Source organism: Hemicordylus capensis, chromosome 4, assembly GCF_027244095.1.
Source record: "Hemicordylus capensis ecotype Gifberg chromosome 4, rHemCap1.1.pri, whole genome shotgun sequence".
In the NCBI taxonomy this organism is placed as follows: Eukaryota; Metazoa; Chordata; class Lepidosauria; order Squamata; family Cordylidae; genus Hemicordylus; species Hemicordylus capensis.
Window position 1 is genome coordinate 234,649,033 of NC_069660.1, and position 14,483 is coordinate 234,663,515.

Genomic DNA, 14,483 nt, shown 5'->3' on the forward strand with positions numbered 1-14,483 from the left:
ATTGCGGCTCAGCTCATGTGCCATGGTGAGTGGCAGACCTATAAGGGAAGAGCAATTATGTGTGGAGAGGTGGGGAGGAGCCCGCCTTCCCTCCCCAATGAGGTTGTGTGCACAACTTCATTGTCTACTATGATTGGCAGTGGCTCCTCAGGAGCCCCCTCCCCTCTCTCCCCCTCCCCCTCCCATGCTTCCCTCAGAAAGGAGTATTTCCCAGGTGCCAGAGATTGAAACTGGGACCCTCAGCATGCAGAGCAGACGCAGATGGACCAGTGATCTCATTTGGTATAAGCTTCATTTGTTCGCATGTGCACTGCTAAGATAAGCTTTGGAATCAAGTCATTAGACTATTTAGGGTTGTACCAGAAAACTAGAAATTATGTTTAAAATGCAAACTTCAGGTGTAGAAATGTCAAAACTTTTCAAGCAGCACAATCATGTGTATTTTTACTCAGAAGCAAGTAAGCCCCACTGAGTTCAATAAAACTTACTCCCAAGTAGGTCTGCACACGAACAGTTATATTACTCATAACCTGTGTCAGTCTTAGTTACTTTAATCATGATTATTGTAAAGCCAAAGATAACAAATCATTTTACATCCGTAAGGGGAAAAATATGTAGAATTGCAATTCTGCTAACACACACACACACACACACACACACACACACACACACAATCTTAGTAGAGAAAATGTATGCCTTATTCTTCAGACATGGTAAAAGAAAATTGAATGGAATATATCAGCTCATTATTTTTATGTTTTGCAGAGGTGGCTTCTAGTTCTTCTTTCCAGGGACCACAGGCAGCTACAATACATAAGGCAGTGTTCTCTGTTCTCTGCACCTGAAATGTGCTTGGAGCTGCCAATTAAAGTCAACGAGAATCTTTCCATTAATTTAGGTTTGGGGTCAGAGTCTTTGAATGTGCATAAAGCAGCTTGACCCATATCTCCCCCACAGGATCTTGTTATCCAGCCCACTGAGGTTTGCAATTACATCATTACAAACTTGAAAATGGGGGGCTGGCGACATAGTTTATTTCCATAGATTCACGACTGGTTCCCACCTTCTGTATGTTCACATTGAGACTCTGGAGTCCTTCCTGCTTGTTAAGAGCACTTGGCAAGATTCTATGAATAAATTGTGAGCTTTTACCCTGAATGGTACTCAGTCAATATCTTTTTTTAGGTTTGTGAATAGCTGTTTGAATCCACAGGGAAGATAAAGGCACAGGTCTTCTGAACCATTTTTTCTTTAGGGCAAGAAGAATTGCAATAAAATGTTAACCAGGCAAATGGTTATGCATGGTGCCAAGCCCATGACAGCCTAACAAATGTCATCTCCATATGCATTCCCTTTGCTAACTGGAATAAGTTGGGCTGTTCTATTAGCCATTCCCCAACCCCAACAACTGGGGTTGTTGTGCTTCAGGCAATCCATTTGGCTTGTTGTGCTTCAGGCAAACAGAAAAACTCAACAAAACCCTTTTAGCACTGGGAAATCAGTTCATTCCTGTTCACTGGATGGCAAATATGATCTGGATTATGCAAATAACCAAGAGCATTCCAGACTCATAGCTATCACAATGTACCGCAGAGATCATCCTAGCATCCTGTGATTGCCAATTTAGGCTTTAAATCTGTGAGCTCATTCACACAAGCAACCCTACCCAGGTAGTGGAGCATCAGGAGCATCAGGAGCATCCTGATCCTGGCGCTCTTCACCAGGGTATCCCGGGTTTTTTAACCGGGGCTTATACTGAGGTAGAAGGGTGAGAGCATGACCTTCAACCCCAGTCCCAGGTTGTATGAATGCTTGGACTTCCTGCTGCCCAAACCTTCATAGGACCAGGTGGCTAGAGTGCTTGGCAGCAGGGGAATCCTCCAGAGGATGGTGTGGTGCATTCTGGGATTTCTGGAGGCCAATATTTGTTTCCCTGGCCTCCAGATGGCTGCACCACTAGCTGCAGTGTAACTTCTGTGGATGCGTGAGTTGTGCAGCTAAAGAAACAGCACAGATCCTCTGGAGGAAAAGTAGGTGCAATCCTGCCTCCCCGCCCTCCTTATCCCCACACACAACAGCTGTGAGAATGACCGTAGTGTATACCATACCATATATCAGGCTCTTGTGGATATTTTATGTGTATTGTTGATGTAGCTGATCCTACAGAAGACAAAATCTCTTGATGCCAGCCAGGTGAGTCACACTCCCAATTCTGCCACTATCATATCTTTGTGGCTAGTTTTATATCATACAATAACTTGGAAGGATGTTATTGGAAGACCCAGAAAGCACTATAAAGGTATATCCCACATTACAAGCCTATATCAGTGTTGTGAGGAGAAACTTAAGTATGTAGTACACCGCTCTGGGCTCCTTGGAGGAAGAGCGGGATATAAATGTAAATAGTAATAATAACAACAACAACAATAATAATTATCATCATCATAGCTTCTCACAAATTATCCTGATAACTGCAGCTTGTTGAATGTGATGACAATTCTTTTAGAGGTCCCTAGCTCCTTCACAAAACTGCAATGCCCAAGTGTTCCTGAGGAAAAGGAATGACTGTTATCCTGAGGAAAAGGAATGACAACCAGTGGTGGTTGTCTCTACGCTGGGCTGCATGTATCATCCAAACTGGCTGTTATAAATATAATTAGGAGTCTTGTTTTTGTTGTTTTCCATTGATGTGTTAAGTGCCAGAGAACTCCACTGAGAAAAGCAGTGTGCTGGTGTGGTAAACAGAGTATTGGAAAGACTTGTATGCAGATTCCTTTTCAGTCACAAGGATTGAATGGTGATTGTTGGCATTCACTTTCCTAGAGTTGCAAACCATGGGATAGTTTTGAGATATAAAATGGAAGAAGATCTATATATATACCATTGGGGCTCTGTGAAGGGGGCATGTGATAATTAAATGGGTTGTTTCTTTACATGTTTCTCTAGGCAATTGTTTGCAAACATCACACTCTTCAAGTAAACCACTATCAGTAACTTTTTTAAAAACCCCACTCTTCCTCCAAAGAGCCCAGAGCTGTGTACATGGTTATTTGAACCCTCACAAGAGTCCTATGATGAAGGTAAGGCTGAGAGATAAGTGACTAGCCCAGAATCACCCAGTGAGTTTAATGGCTGAATGGGAATTTGAATTCAAGTCTCCCTGGTCCTAGTCCAACACTCTAATCCATACACTACACTGACCCTTAGGGCTACTAAATAACTTAAGGGTTGTTGGTTTTTTTTAAAAGAATTTTTCCCCATTTCCCCCTCCTTGCCTTGTGTGTCCTGGGACAATCCTACATAAACCACACAAAAAGAATATCTCATATTGAATATATTAGCATTCATTAGTCAATGTTTTTTCTCAGTGTGTGTATCTTGTTTCATAACTTTTCTCACCTACATCTATGGCCACCTACATCTGGTGGGCCACTGTGTAAAACAGGATGCGGGACTAGATGGGCCTTGGGCCTGATCCAGCAAGGCTTATGTTCTTATATTTTTCACCTTTTTTATTTTGAATGTTTATGCATTACCTCAAACTCTATATTTATTGAAATGAGCCTGATGCTGTTCTTATGCACCACACACATTTCACCCATCCATATTTCACTTTATAGTCAAGCAATGGAAAACTATAGATTCAAAAAGGTGTTAACAAATAACTTCTTGAAATGAAATGAAGAGTACAATCCATTTCAGTCTAATAGAAGTGGAAGATTTCCTCTTCCCAACTCTGTCTGCCTATATTAAATGAAATGTACTGTGGAATTTGGACATAACTCGTAACCTGCAGCAATTGCTTGGACTACCGATTTGTAACTCTAGCAGTATGAGCCAATGTACTTCTGTGCTGGTCACAAAGCCCACTTGTTAGCACTGGTCTTCATCTGCCCCTCCCCCCCCACCCGATAGTCAACAGTAGAGGTGTACACGGCAAATGTTGTGAATTTGGAATGAACTGCGGGTCTGCAAACTGGTTCAGTCTGACTGACTGGCTGGCCAGTCCATTCAACTGAACCAGCTCAAACTGGTTAGTTTGACCCTTTGAGGTGCTATGCTTGTAAAGGGGACTCGTGTGAGGATTACCCTTTACAAGCAAAGGGGAATCCTTGAAAAGGCTTCTAAAGGGTGGCTGGTGGGAGGGCACCTTTAAAAGTAGATGTAAGGTGCTTACCAGTCTGGTGGTGGCCACAGTAGTGGTGCCACCACTCCTCGCAGGTCACCCTGGCCCAGACCCAGTGAACATGCAGTGCACCCCCCAGCATCCTGCCCACACCACTGAACCACAGCAAACTGGCCTACCACAGAATGTGCTCAGTTCAATTCGATCACGGATTGCATGACCTTCCTGAAGGCTGGTCCGGTTTGTGATCGAGCCGCTTGAACCGGCCCAGTTAGAGGCAGACCGGTTTGCTGTGAACAATTCATATACACATCTAGTCAATGGGTTTGTCTTATTTGTAAAAGAAAGGGGGTGCAATTTAGTTCAGAAGTTCCGGCTATGATAGCTGTAGCAGATTCAATACCATTCCTCTATATCACTTCAGTCAACAAAGGGCTGGTTTGGAGAATACTATCCACCAGCCCCACCCACAACCCACCACATGTTAAGAGACATGAGGATGCACTTACCTTTCTGGCATACCATTCTGCTTTGAATAATCACATATAATTTAAATATTGTTTTAATGTGGCATTTAAATTGCATGTGGGAGGTAGTTTGACCTTCTCCCATTCAAGAATGTTAAGCAGAATGGCACAGTGAGAAAGGGAGCGGGACATCTATGCTCATGACCTCCATTGTACACTGGGAGGGGTCAGCGAATTGTAGTGTCTGAACTGGCCCACTGCCATGTTCAAAATCCACAAATTATGATGCTCAGTTGTCACATGTTCATATAAAAATGAAAAAGCAAACTAAATGAGAAAATTTGTCAATGAAAAATATTTTTCTTAGTTACATTTTTCCCTTGGTTCCCTGAACAAAATAGTGTTTTGAATGGCTCTTCCTTGTGAATAAGTGGCCAGATACTCTAACAACAACAACAACAGCAGCAACAGCAACAGCAACAGCAACAAATTAGTAGTCCTAGATGGCTTGGAGAATGTGTAGTCCTTAATGTCCTGCAACCAGTGTTTCCTCTAACAGGGATTCCCAGATGTCATTGACTACAACTCCCATAATCCCCAAGCAAAAGCCATTGCAACTGGGGATTCTGGGAGTTGTAGTCAACAACATCTGGCAATCCCTGTTAGAGGGAACACTGTCTGGAACCCCCTCTTAAAGCGGGGACAGCTATCAGAATCAAAGCCAGTGGCAGTGGGATGCAGAGAAAATTTGGAGCTATTTTGAAATTCAAATTTAGGGAGAAACAGAGTGAGCATTTTGAAGATGTGAGTTGCTTGATGGTGAAGTGTCTTGGGGTGCTGGGGTTCTCTCTAGGAATCTGATTCAGGTGGATGTGGATGTGTTGCTTGCTAAAGAAGCATTGTTCCCAATATGCTCTGACTGTATATGCATAAATTAATTAGTGAAGCTAACAATGCTAGCAAATAATGTGTGTAGTATAAACTATGTGTTTGTAGCTCATAATACTCATTTTTACTGCAATTCAGGCATCCTTACCCTGATGTTCCCTCTAACAGGGATTCCCAGATGTCATTGACTCTCTCTCTCTCTCTCTCCCTCTATCTGAACACAGACATACGGTAATTTGTAATTCAAAATGAGACAATTTTGAGTTGGTGTCTTGCTGTTGCACCTGTACCTTCAGCATTTATTGGACCAAGTTGGAAAGGCTGGTAGCCAGTGCAGACCATGCTGAAACCTGACTACTTTAATCCCTTCTATGGCTGTGATGAGAAAATGCCCTTGCTTCCTGACAGCTTAGGATTCATACTTGCATTGGGTAGGGGGTTACCCAAGCTTCAAATAAAGTACTGCTTCCTACCCCACGAATTCCTGCTTCTGTCAGGAACCCACACTGTCACTGGCATCAGGCTCCACTTCCACATGGAAGGATGGTGGGGAGAAATGGAGAATGTATACTGTTGGAAAAGGTGCCCTAAGGCATCAGTTGTCTGCCATCTGGCAGGCAAGGCGGATGCCATCAGTGCCACCAGAGCTGCTGACATTCTGCTCCACTAGGTTCCAAACAGCTAGGGGCCAAGGCATCAGGGCCAGGGCATCTGGACTCGTGAAAACATGGGCATGCCAAAATGTTACTCACCAACCTAAAACAATCAGGGAAAGGTATCTGCTAATATTCTCAGAGAAAGCTGGTAATTAGTGGCTCAGATATTATTAGATGGAAACTCACCCAGCATTAAAAAGGATAGAATAAAACACATATTACAGATACTCTTCTATCGCTAGTGCTCTCTTATCCAGATAAAATGAAAGCCTGTTGCAGCCTTTGTTGAACTTCTCCCCACCTGGGTAAGAGGTGAACATGTAAAGAGGTGAGCATGTAACTCTCCTGAAATTGATACCAACCATTTCAGGAGAGTCTACAAACAGTCCTTTGTCCAATAACTAGGGATGTGCATGGAACCGATTTCTGTGGTTCATTTTAAATACGAATCAAATTTGAACCGGACCGCCAGTTTGTGAACTGGTTTGATAAAACTGTCCAGCCATTCCACTCTATTTATTATTTATTTATTTAAAATTTCTATACCCTGTCCCTCCAGTACATTACTGCTCAGGGACGCACACAACATTTATGTAATAGTTACAATATAAAATAAAATTAACCAAATTAAACAAGTTAGAAAGCCAAGCTAAAACCACAATCAGAATTAGCTTTTAAAATTTCAAATTAAATTCATAAAAAAGTTAAGAACTAAGAATTATAAAAACTAAAGACTAAAGAACCTACCAGATATAAACAACAGGTGAAACATTGAAAAGCCTCTTTAAAAAGATGTTTTGGTTGTTTTTTAAAAACACTGAAGGAGGGAGCATGGTGAAACTCTTTGGGGAGGGCAATCCAAAGCCAAGGGGCCACAACGGAAAAGGCCCTGTCTCTAGTCCCCGCCAACTGGATCTTTTAGTGGCAAGGCCATGAGCAGGACCTGAGATGATGAGCAGAGGGCCCTGGCAGGTTCAAATTGGTGAATGCAGTCTGACAAGTACTCTGGCACCAAGCCATTAAGGGTCAAGACCAGCACCTTGAATCTTGCCCAGACTGGTAACCAACGAAGCTGCCGTGGGAAGGGTGTGATACTTGTCAAGCGACCTGCATACACAAGCATTCTAGCAGCTGCATTCTGAGCCAGCTGAAACTTCCAAACAGTCTTCAAGGGCAGCCCCACGTAGAGCACATTGCAGTAGTCAAATCTGGATGTTACCAAAGCATGAATGACTGAGATCAGGTCCAGCTTCTCCAAGTAAGGTCACAGCTGGCGCACCAGCTGGAGCTGGTAAAAGACACTTCTGCACTTTGTTTCACTTTGTGAACTGGTTCGAGTGCATTCACCCATAGAGAAGAATAGTGAATCAAACCACCTGATTTATTTCCCATGGGTATTACTTATGGACACCAAAGTGATTTGGGTGGTAGGGCATAATTGTTGCAACCTACCACCCAGCCTGCAAAATAATTGGGCAATCAGGCAATATGAAAGGAATTTTTAAATTGTTTTTCTGGGTCAGTAGGTCAACCCTAACTGACCTGGGTGAAAAAAAATCAAAAATTTCTTTAAAATTGCCCCATTGCCCAATTGTTTTGCGGGTTTTGAGGTAGGTAGCACCCATCATGCCCTACTGCCCAACTCACTTTGGTGTCCCTAGGCATTACCAATGGGGAATAAACTGGGTGGTTTGATTCTCTATGGGGAACTGCCACACAAGTCACACACACACTACAATACAAAAAAGGGCAATCTCCATCCCAACACAGAATATAGCACAAAACACAGTCCAAAAAAGAATCACTGATGCAGAATCTGCCAGCTGCAGTGCCAGGTGCCTGTGCTACATCATTGGCACAAGTTGCTCTCCCACACTGACACACTCCATTGCAATCACAGCTGCAGAGTGCTTTGCAAACATAGCCATAAGCTGAGCTCAACTACAAGAAGAACATCTTCAGCCACATTTTGACTGTACACCTTGGAATGCAGAATGCAGACTGCAAACAAAGCTCACTGCCAGAGCAGTGAGTGCAGCACAAGTGAATTAGTCTCAAGGAGAAACATGGAGTTCATCTCATAGCAATCACCAAGAAAATATTACACATACTAGAGAGAGCTGAGCTCCACTGTCCATTTCTCACCACAGCACCATTTCACAGACCACACCTCAACAAGTCTCAAGGAAGTCAGGCAACCAAGTTGCCTTTGTCCATTTGTGATCCAGAAAAACCAGATAGCCAGTCATCAATCATAGCAGCAGCAGTATAGCAATAGCACAGCAAGCATCTCAAACAGTGATGAGAAAAAGAAACACAAAAAAAGAAAAGACTTGATAAGAAGTCTTCTTTCTCCTCTTCATGTCTGGGAGTGATAAGTTGGCCTCAGAACTGGCCAACACTAAAACACAAAAAATCAGATCTTCTTCCTCCTCCACCATGGCCTCCAATTGGTGCTGGGCCCCAGGACACCAGTCTATCATCATCACAGACCTGGAGGTGTGTGTGCATGCATGTCTGTGTCTGTCAGCAGGACTAAAGTGTAGACTGTAACACATCTGGTTTGGGGATTGAGCAGGGTGGGGCAAGGCAACAGTGGTGTTGAAGCAGGTGTGGGTGACCATGAGTCATTCATCCTCTATGTTAAGCCCAGAAAAGCCCAGCAGGGGGGAATTATCTTCAAGAAGACCAGATGCTCCACCAAGCCAGCATCTAAGTGTGAGCTATAGGGTGTCACCACATCTCCAGCCATGGAGAACACCCTCTTGCTCTGGATGCTAGTTGGTGGGCAGGAGAGGAACCATCTCGTAACTTTTGCCAAGTCCAGCCAGACTTTGTGATGCATTGCCCAAAACAGGATTGGCTCCATCTCTGGTCTGTCACCACTGGATCCTACTGGTATTGCAGAACAGACTGGTCCAGAACAGAGTGCACAGAGTGAACAGAGTGCTGCAATGCTTAGTTGGCTCCTCCCATACCCCTGGCAAAGCAACAAGGCACTCCCGTGTGAACCACTGGATGGAATGCCTGGGTAGAATGGCTGGTTACATTGGCACTGCCAGGGACACCACATTGTTGGTCCAGGAAGCAGTGGGAGATGCTGATGCTGGGGGTGGAGTGTGCAGACATAGGCACTCCAGTACCCTCCTTCTGGTTATGACCCAGCCTCCTCTCCTCAGCCTGCCTAAACTCTTGAACCAGAAGGTCCTTCCACCTGGGCAGCTTGCCAGGCGTGACAACATTGCCCTTCATTGCTGGGTCACATAGGCAGGCCAAAACATGCTCTTCTGATTGACCCAATATGTTGCTGAGCTATTCCACCACTCCAGTCCTCAGCCCATCTGCCAGGGCATGTGTTTCCCCAGTTGTCAGAAAGGTCTGCAACTCACCCATCATCTTCTTCAGGGAAAGAGGAGTGGGCAAAGCCTGGCTCTAGGCTGCCGTCTCAGCACCCAAGCTATTTGTGGCAACAAGGATTGGCTTGAGCATCGAGTAAACCTCAGAAATGACCTTCCAGCCCTTGTACAATGGGTCGTGCACATTCTCAAGCCACACCTCTTTGCCATGGAGTGGATGGCCACCTCTTGCTCCTGCAGGTGCTGGAGCAAGAGAAAGGTGGAGTTCCACTGGGTCTGAACATCCTGTGGGATTAGGTGTTCAGGCTGGCAGAGTTCATGATGAGTCTCCTGGAGCATTCCAGTGGAAGTGGCCTGCTATCTTGCAGCACTTCTCCACAAGAGTATTTGTGGCTGCAGCAGGGCCTTCAGGGAGTAGGCCTCAATGTCTCCTGTCCTTAGCCTCCTTGAGGCCAAGCATGTCCATCAAGCCAGGTGCAGAGTGTGTGCTGTATACCGTGTGGACACAAACGACAGCTAACGGGCCACTCTCATCACATTGGCACCATTGTCAGTGACCAGGAACCCTTAGTGAAGGTTTGGCTGCCCAACCAGACATTCCTCCACCCGCATCCAATGGCCACTGACAGCAAATCTGTTGTGTAGTCAATGTCTAGTGGCTTCACATGCAGGACACCCCATTAGGGATGCTTGGTGACGCAAATAGCTTTCACGCACGCACGGAAAACATGAAAATAGCCTCCGTTTGTGTGCAGAGCATAGAGCCGGTCAGGGCTGCTCTTCAAGAGGCTAGCGGGGGCGGGGGTTGTTGGAGGAGCCCCTGCCACCATAGCCACCTCCTCCATCCCCACTGTTTAAAAATTAAAGGTTACAAGTTTAATTTTAACCTTTAATTTTTGGCAGCTTTTGAAAAGGCACTGAAGACGCATTTATTCACTCAGGCCTTAATTAGATCTATGGTTTTAAAATGTTAATGTTGGTTTTAAATGATTTTAATGTTGAAATGATTTTAATTGTTTAATTGATTTAGTTTTGATTTTAATCATTAATTGATTTTAATTATTCTTATTTTGTTGTAAACTGCCCTGCGCCATTTTATAAGGGCAATATATGAATCAAATAATAAATAAATAAATAAATAAATAAATAGCGCCATTTCTATTTCCCCCTCTTGCATTATTATAGGGAATGCCCTGTACTTGTAAAGGGGAATTCTTGCTGGATTCCTTTTTACAAGTCTACCCCACAAACCAGCCCACAAACCAGTTCTTAGAACTGGGGCCAGTCTGGTTCAAACTTAGACTAGCACTCCCCTTTTGGGGGCCAGTTCGGTTCAAACTCAGACTGCCCAAACTGGGTCAGTTCAATTTGAACCATGGTTCTAATCAAGCCAGCTCGCACATCCCTACAGGCCACCTGGGCTTTGCTACATGGGAGGGGCTGGCCACACCACTAGAAGCAGATGCCCCCTCTGTCTCCTGCCCATCTAGTTCACTGAGAGGGACTGGGCAGCAGCATGCATCTCACAATGGCTAGTCCACAGATCCATAGTGAAGTGCATACTTGTGTCAGGTGCTGCTGACTCCAGGAGGCCTGACATGAGCTTCCTGCTGACTCCAGGAGGCCTACTGAAGGTGATGCATGAGGGGATCTCATACTTCAGAGCAAGCAATTGGAACAGCCAGCAGAAGCCAGAGTGCATCACCACACAGAATGGCTGGTTGTTCAGAGCCATCATCTCACCAGTAGTCTGGATAATGAGATGAGACTGGCTGAACAAACTGCTTGCTCACCAACTGCTCTGTGCAACTGGCAACATCCCCTGCTTGAGAGCAGGAGCACATGCGTTGCTGCCACAAGTTGAGGCAGCCTAATGCTGCCAGCAGGAGCAAGTACCCCCAGGAGATGATGCTGCAAGTGCCTCCTCATAATTGATGTCTCAAGGTGCTTAGGGTCTTATCTCTGTTAACCTGTGCCCTGCAGTAGGTTCAGGCAGTATGTATAGGGTCACCTTGGTAAAGCTCAAAGTGGGCCCATATGATGCTTCTGTTTGTCCTGGACCATTTTGGTGGCGGTGGTGATACTACTGGTGTTGCTGGCTCCTGCTGGGGGCCACCAACAGGAGCAGTCCAACCTGTTCCTCCTCAGTCTCAAACATGGGGTTCACACTGTCAAGAGGGATTTGGGAGGATGGAGAGAGGGACCTTGCTGGGCTAACAGTGGTCAACACCTCCTCCTCCATTCCTACCAAGGGAAGAGCTTCTTCCTGACAGGGGAGGTCCCACAATACTTCTACCCACTATTAGGTTCCACTGCTAGGTCCCAGTAGAGGTCCCAGTACTACTGCCCCCCAAATCACTCCAGATTTTATTTGTACCCAAATTTTCCAAATACAAATTGATTCAGGGCAAAAAAAAGGAGAGATATTCCGGGGGCAAAAGAGTGGGGTAGGTTGTAGTGCCCATTGGGTGAAAGCTATCAGCCTGAATTATAACTCCCTGGTGCGGGGCACAAGAGTGGCCCAGAGTATGTTGTGGTGGGTAGTATTGCCCAATGGGTGTAAGGAAGCTACCATCCAAATTTCAAAGAAATTGAGAAAATGGGTTATTTTTTAAAATGAAGTTCGTATGTTTCTGTGGCAGATTTGGGACAGAAAAGGGGTTTGGGTGCAGAAAATGGGGTCAGGTGGTGGTGCCCCAATGGTTGCCTGCTACTACCCAGATTTCAAAGAAATTGGTGAAAGGGTGATTTTTATCCTGAAGTTTGCGTGGCTTTAAGCTTTCCCCCCATAGGGAATAATGGGGAATTTCAGCAGCCCCATAACTCTACTTGGGGGGCACCAGGGTGGCCCAGAGAGGGTTGTGGTGTAGTGCACATAGGTGCCAACCACCACCACCTCCCAAATGACAAGTCCATGGGGCACTGGGTTTTGTTGTTTTCAATGTCTGAGGTTTTATTCTGAGAGTAAATTCTCTGGTAGGAAATGAGAGAAACCACTCTCATTTCCTACCAGAGAATCAATTCTCAGAACACCTCAGTCACTGAAACCAACAAAACCCATTGCCTCTCACCGCCCTTGCCCCCAACCAGCATCCCAACCCTTTGACTGCAACCCTGCTCCTGCACCCTTCTGGTGGATATCCCTACCCCCAAACTAGGCCCTATATAAAATAAAGTACTCTAACCTAAAACCAAGGGGGGTCACTCTGTGGTGGCGGTCTTACCAATCCGATGTCATCTTCATTTGGCGTCTTCAGCTGGATTCTGACCAGGAGGGAGCTCAGGCAATCTGGCTGAGCAGCACACACTGGTACTCAGCAGCTGCAGGGAGGGAAGATGGGGGCCAGTAGGTGGGCCACCCACCACCCATCCAAACAAAGAACAGAAATAAAAACAGCAATTAGTTAAGCCACTGGAGTGCTGTAACTTAAGAAAACAAAAATTAGTTGGCACTGCAAAAGGAAAAAAGAGAGAGAGAGAGCCTCTGTCTAAGGCCCAGTAAGAAGGCAGCACAGGTCCAGCAAGAAGGCCCAGCAGCAGGGGAGGAGTCCAGAACCGCAGCAGGGAAGGCAGCGAGGCAGGGCAAGGCAACCAGCTCTTTCTCCAGAGATCCCAAGGTACAGTAAAGCCAGGCAGACACTGCCTGGTTTTAGATACAGTTTGACACTCCCTCCTATTTGCTCCCCTTCCCTTGTCCCTCATGCCCAGCCAATGACAACACTTGATTTTGAATGACCACCAGCTAACCAGAGCATAGGAGATTGCAAGCCAATCAGAAAGCAGTGGCAGAAAACCAATCAACAAGGGAGAAAACTAGTAAACAAACCAGACAAAATGGTGGCGGCTGCCATAGATGTTTGAACCGTTGAACGAGTTCGAACTAGTTTGAGTCGATCCAGGTCCTATCCAGTCCAATCCGTGGACCAGTCACCTTTTTTAAAAAAGGCTGGTATGGTTTCAATTCAGAATGCTTCGGCACACCCTATCAGTAACTGTGTCAGATTGTCCTTCTTTCTGCTCCTCCTCTTGCAGCCACTTATTATAGAGAAGTCATTTCTTCCTCACACCAGCTACTTATTCATTTTGCTATGAATAACCCTTGTATTGATTGACCTTTTAAATACCAACTAGCATAACTGAAGACACTATTCTTTCTTATAAGCATCTAGTCAATGGATAATACCCCTTTTCTTAAAAGTATTGCTTTAAAAGTAGCTTTTTATAGGCCTCTCCATTTCTTTTAATTACTCTGTGAGGATACATGGCAAAGAGGAAGAGGGTACTTGCATGAATATCTACATGCACTCTCTTCACAATATCAGAAAAGTAGTATTTGAGACATAATCATTAAAAGTGAGCTTGACTCTTATATGAGAATTGAGGGCAAATCTTTCCTTTCACCTCTTCCTTTGAATAATCTGTGTCTTCTGCCTGTCATAAAGTCCTTTTTCATAAGAACTTTTGGAAGAAATCATTATTATTGAGAGGTTTGATACAATTTATCATTCTTTTTTTTATACCCACTAAAATATATACCAAGACTTAGACATAAGGAACCTTTTGATGGTGTCAACTAAGTTCGCAAATGTTAATTAGTTATCAACTGTTGTTTGAAGAAATGCATTTGAATATAAAGGGAAAGAAGTTGAAAATTACCTTTTTAATGCTTTTAACACTTTACTCTTTTGCACCTGAACAAAGATTTTTGCCAAATGCTGCTAAACTACAAAAAAGAAGAAAAATCCCAATTAAATATGTGTTACATTTACACAAACGTTCCATCATCATAATTAACTAAACAATTGACCTTTATATTGTATGTACGTATTTGTGCGCAAATGGTTGATAGGCTTCCTTTGTTTCATTTTTGACGCATTTGCTCTTGCCACTGGCTTTCACATGTGACAGAAATAATTTAATACCACTCTAACATGGGAAATCTGCTTCTGTGATAAGCAGTAAATAGGAACGAGGGACCTGGCACATAGTA

At 44.5% G+C, this 14,483-nt stretch overlaps 1 long non-coding RNA gene across 1 annotated transcript in view; it reads right to left on the reverse strand.

The window, feature by feature from the left end:
- The window catches only part of LOC128325211 (uncharacterized), a 29,907-nt gene extending 15,689 nt beyond the window's left edge, over positions 1 to 14,218 (reverse strand). Inside the window, exons 1-2 of the long non-coding RNA XR_008307305.1 lie at positions 14,150 to 14,218; positions 12,718 to 12,814 (exon numbers count right to left, since the gene is read on the reverse strand). This is a non-coding gene — a long non-coding RNA (uncharacterized LOC128325211). The remainder of the gene's footprint in view (positions 1 to 12,717; positions 12,815 to 14,149) is intronic.
- Between the last annotated feature and the right edge of the window lie 265 nt (positions 14,219 to 14,483).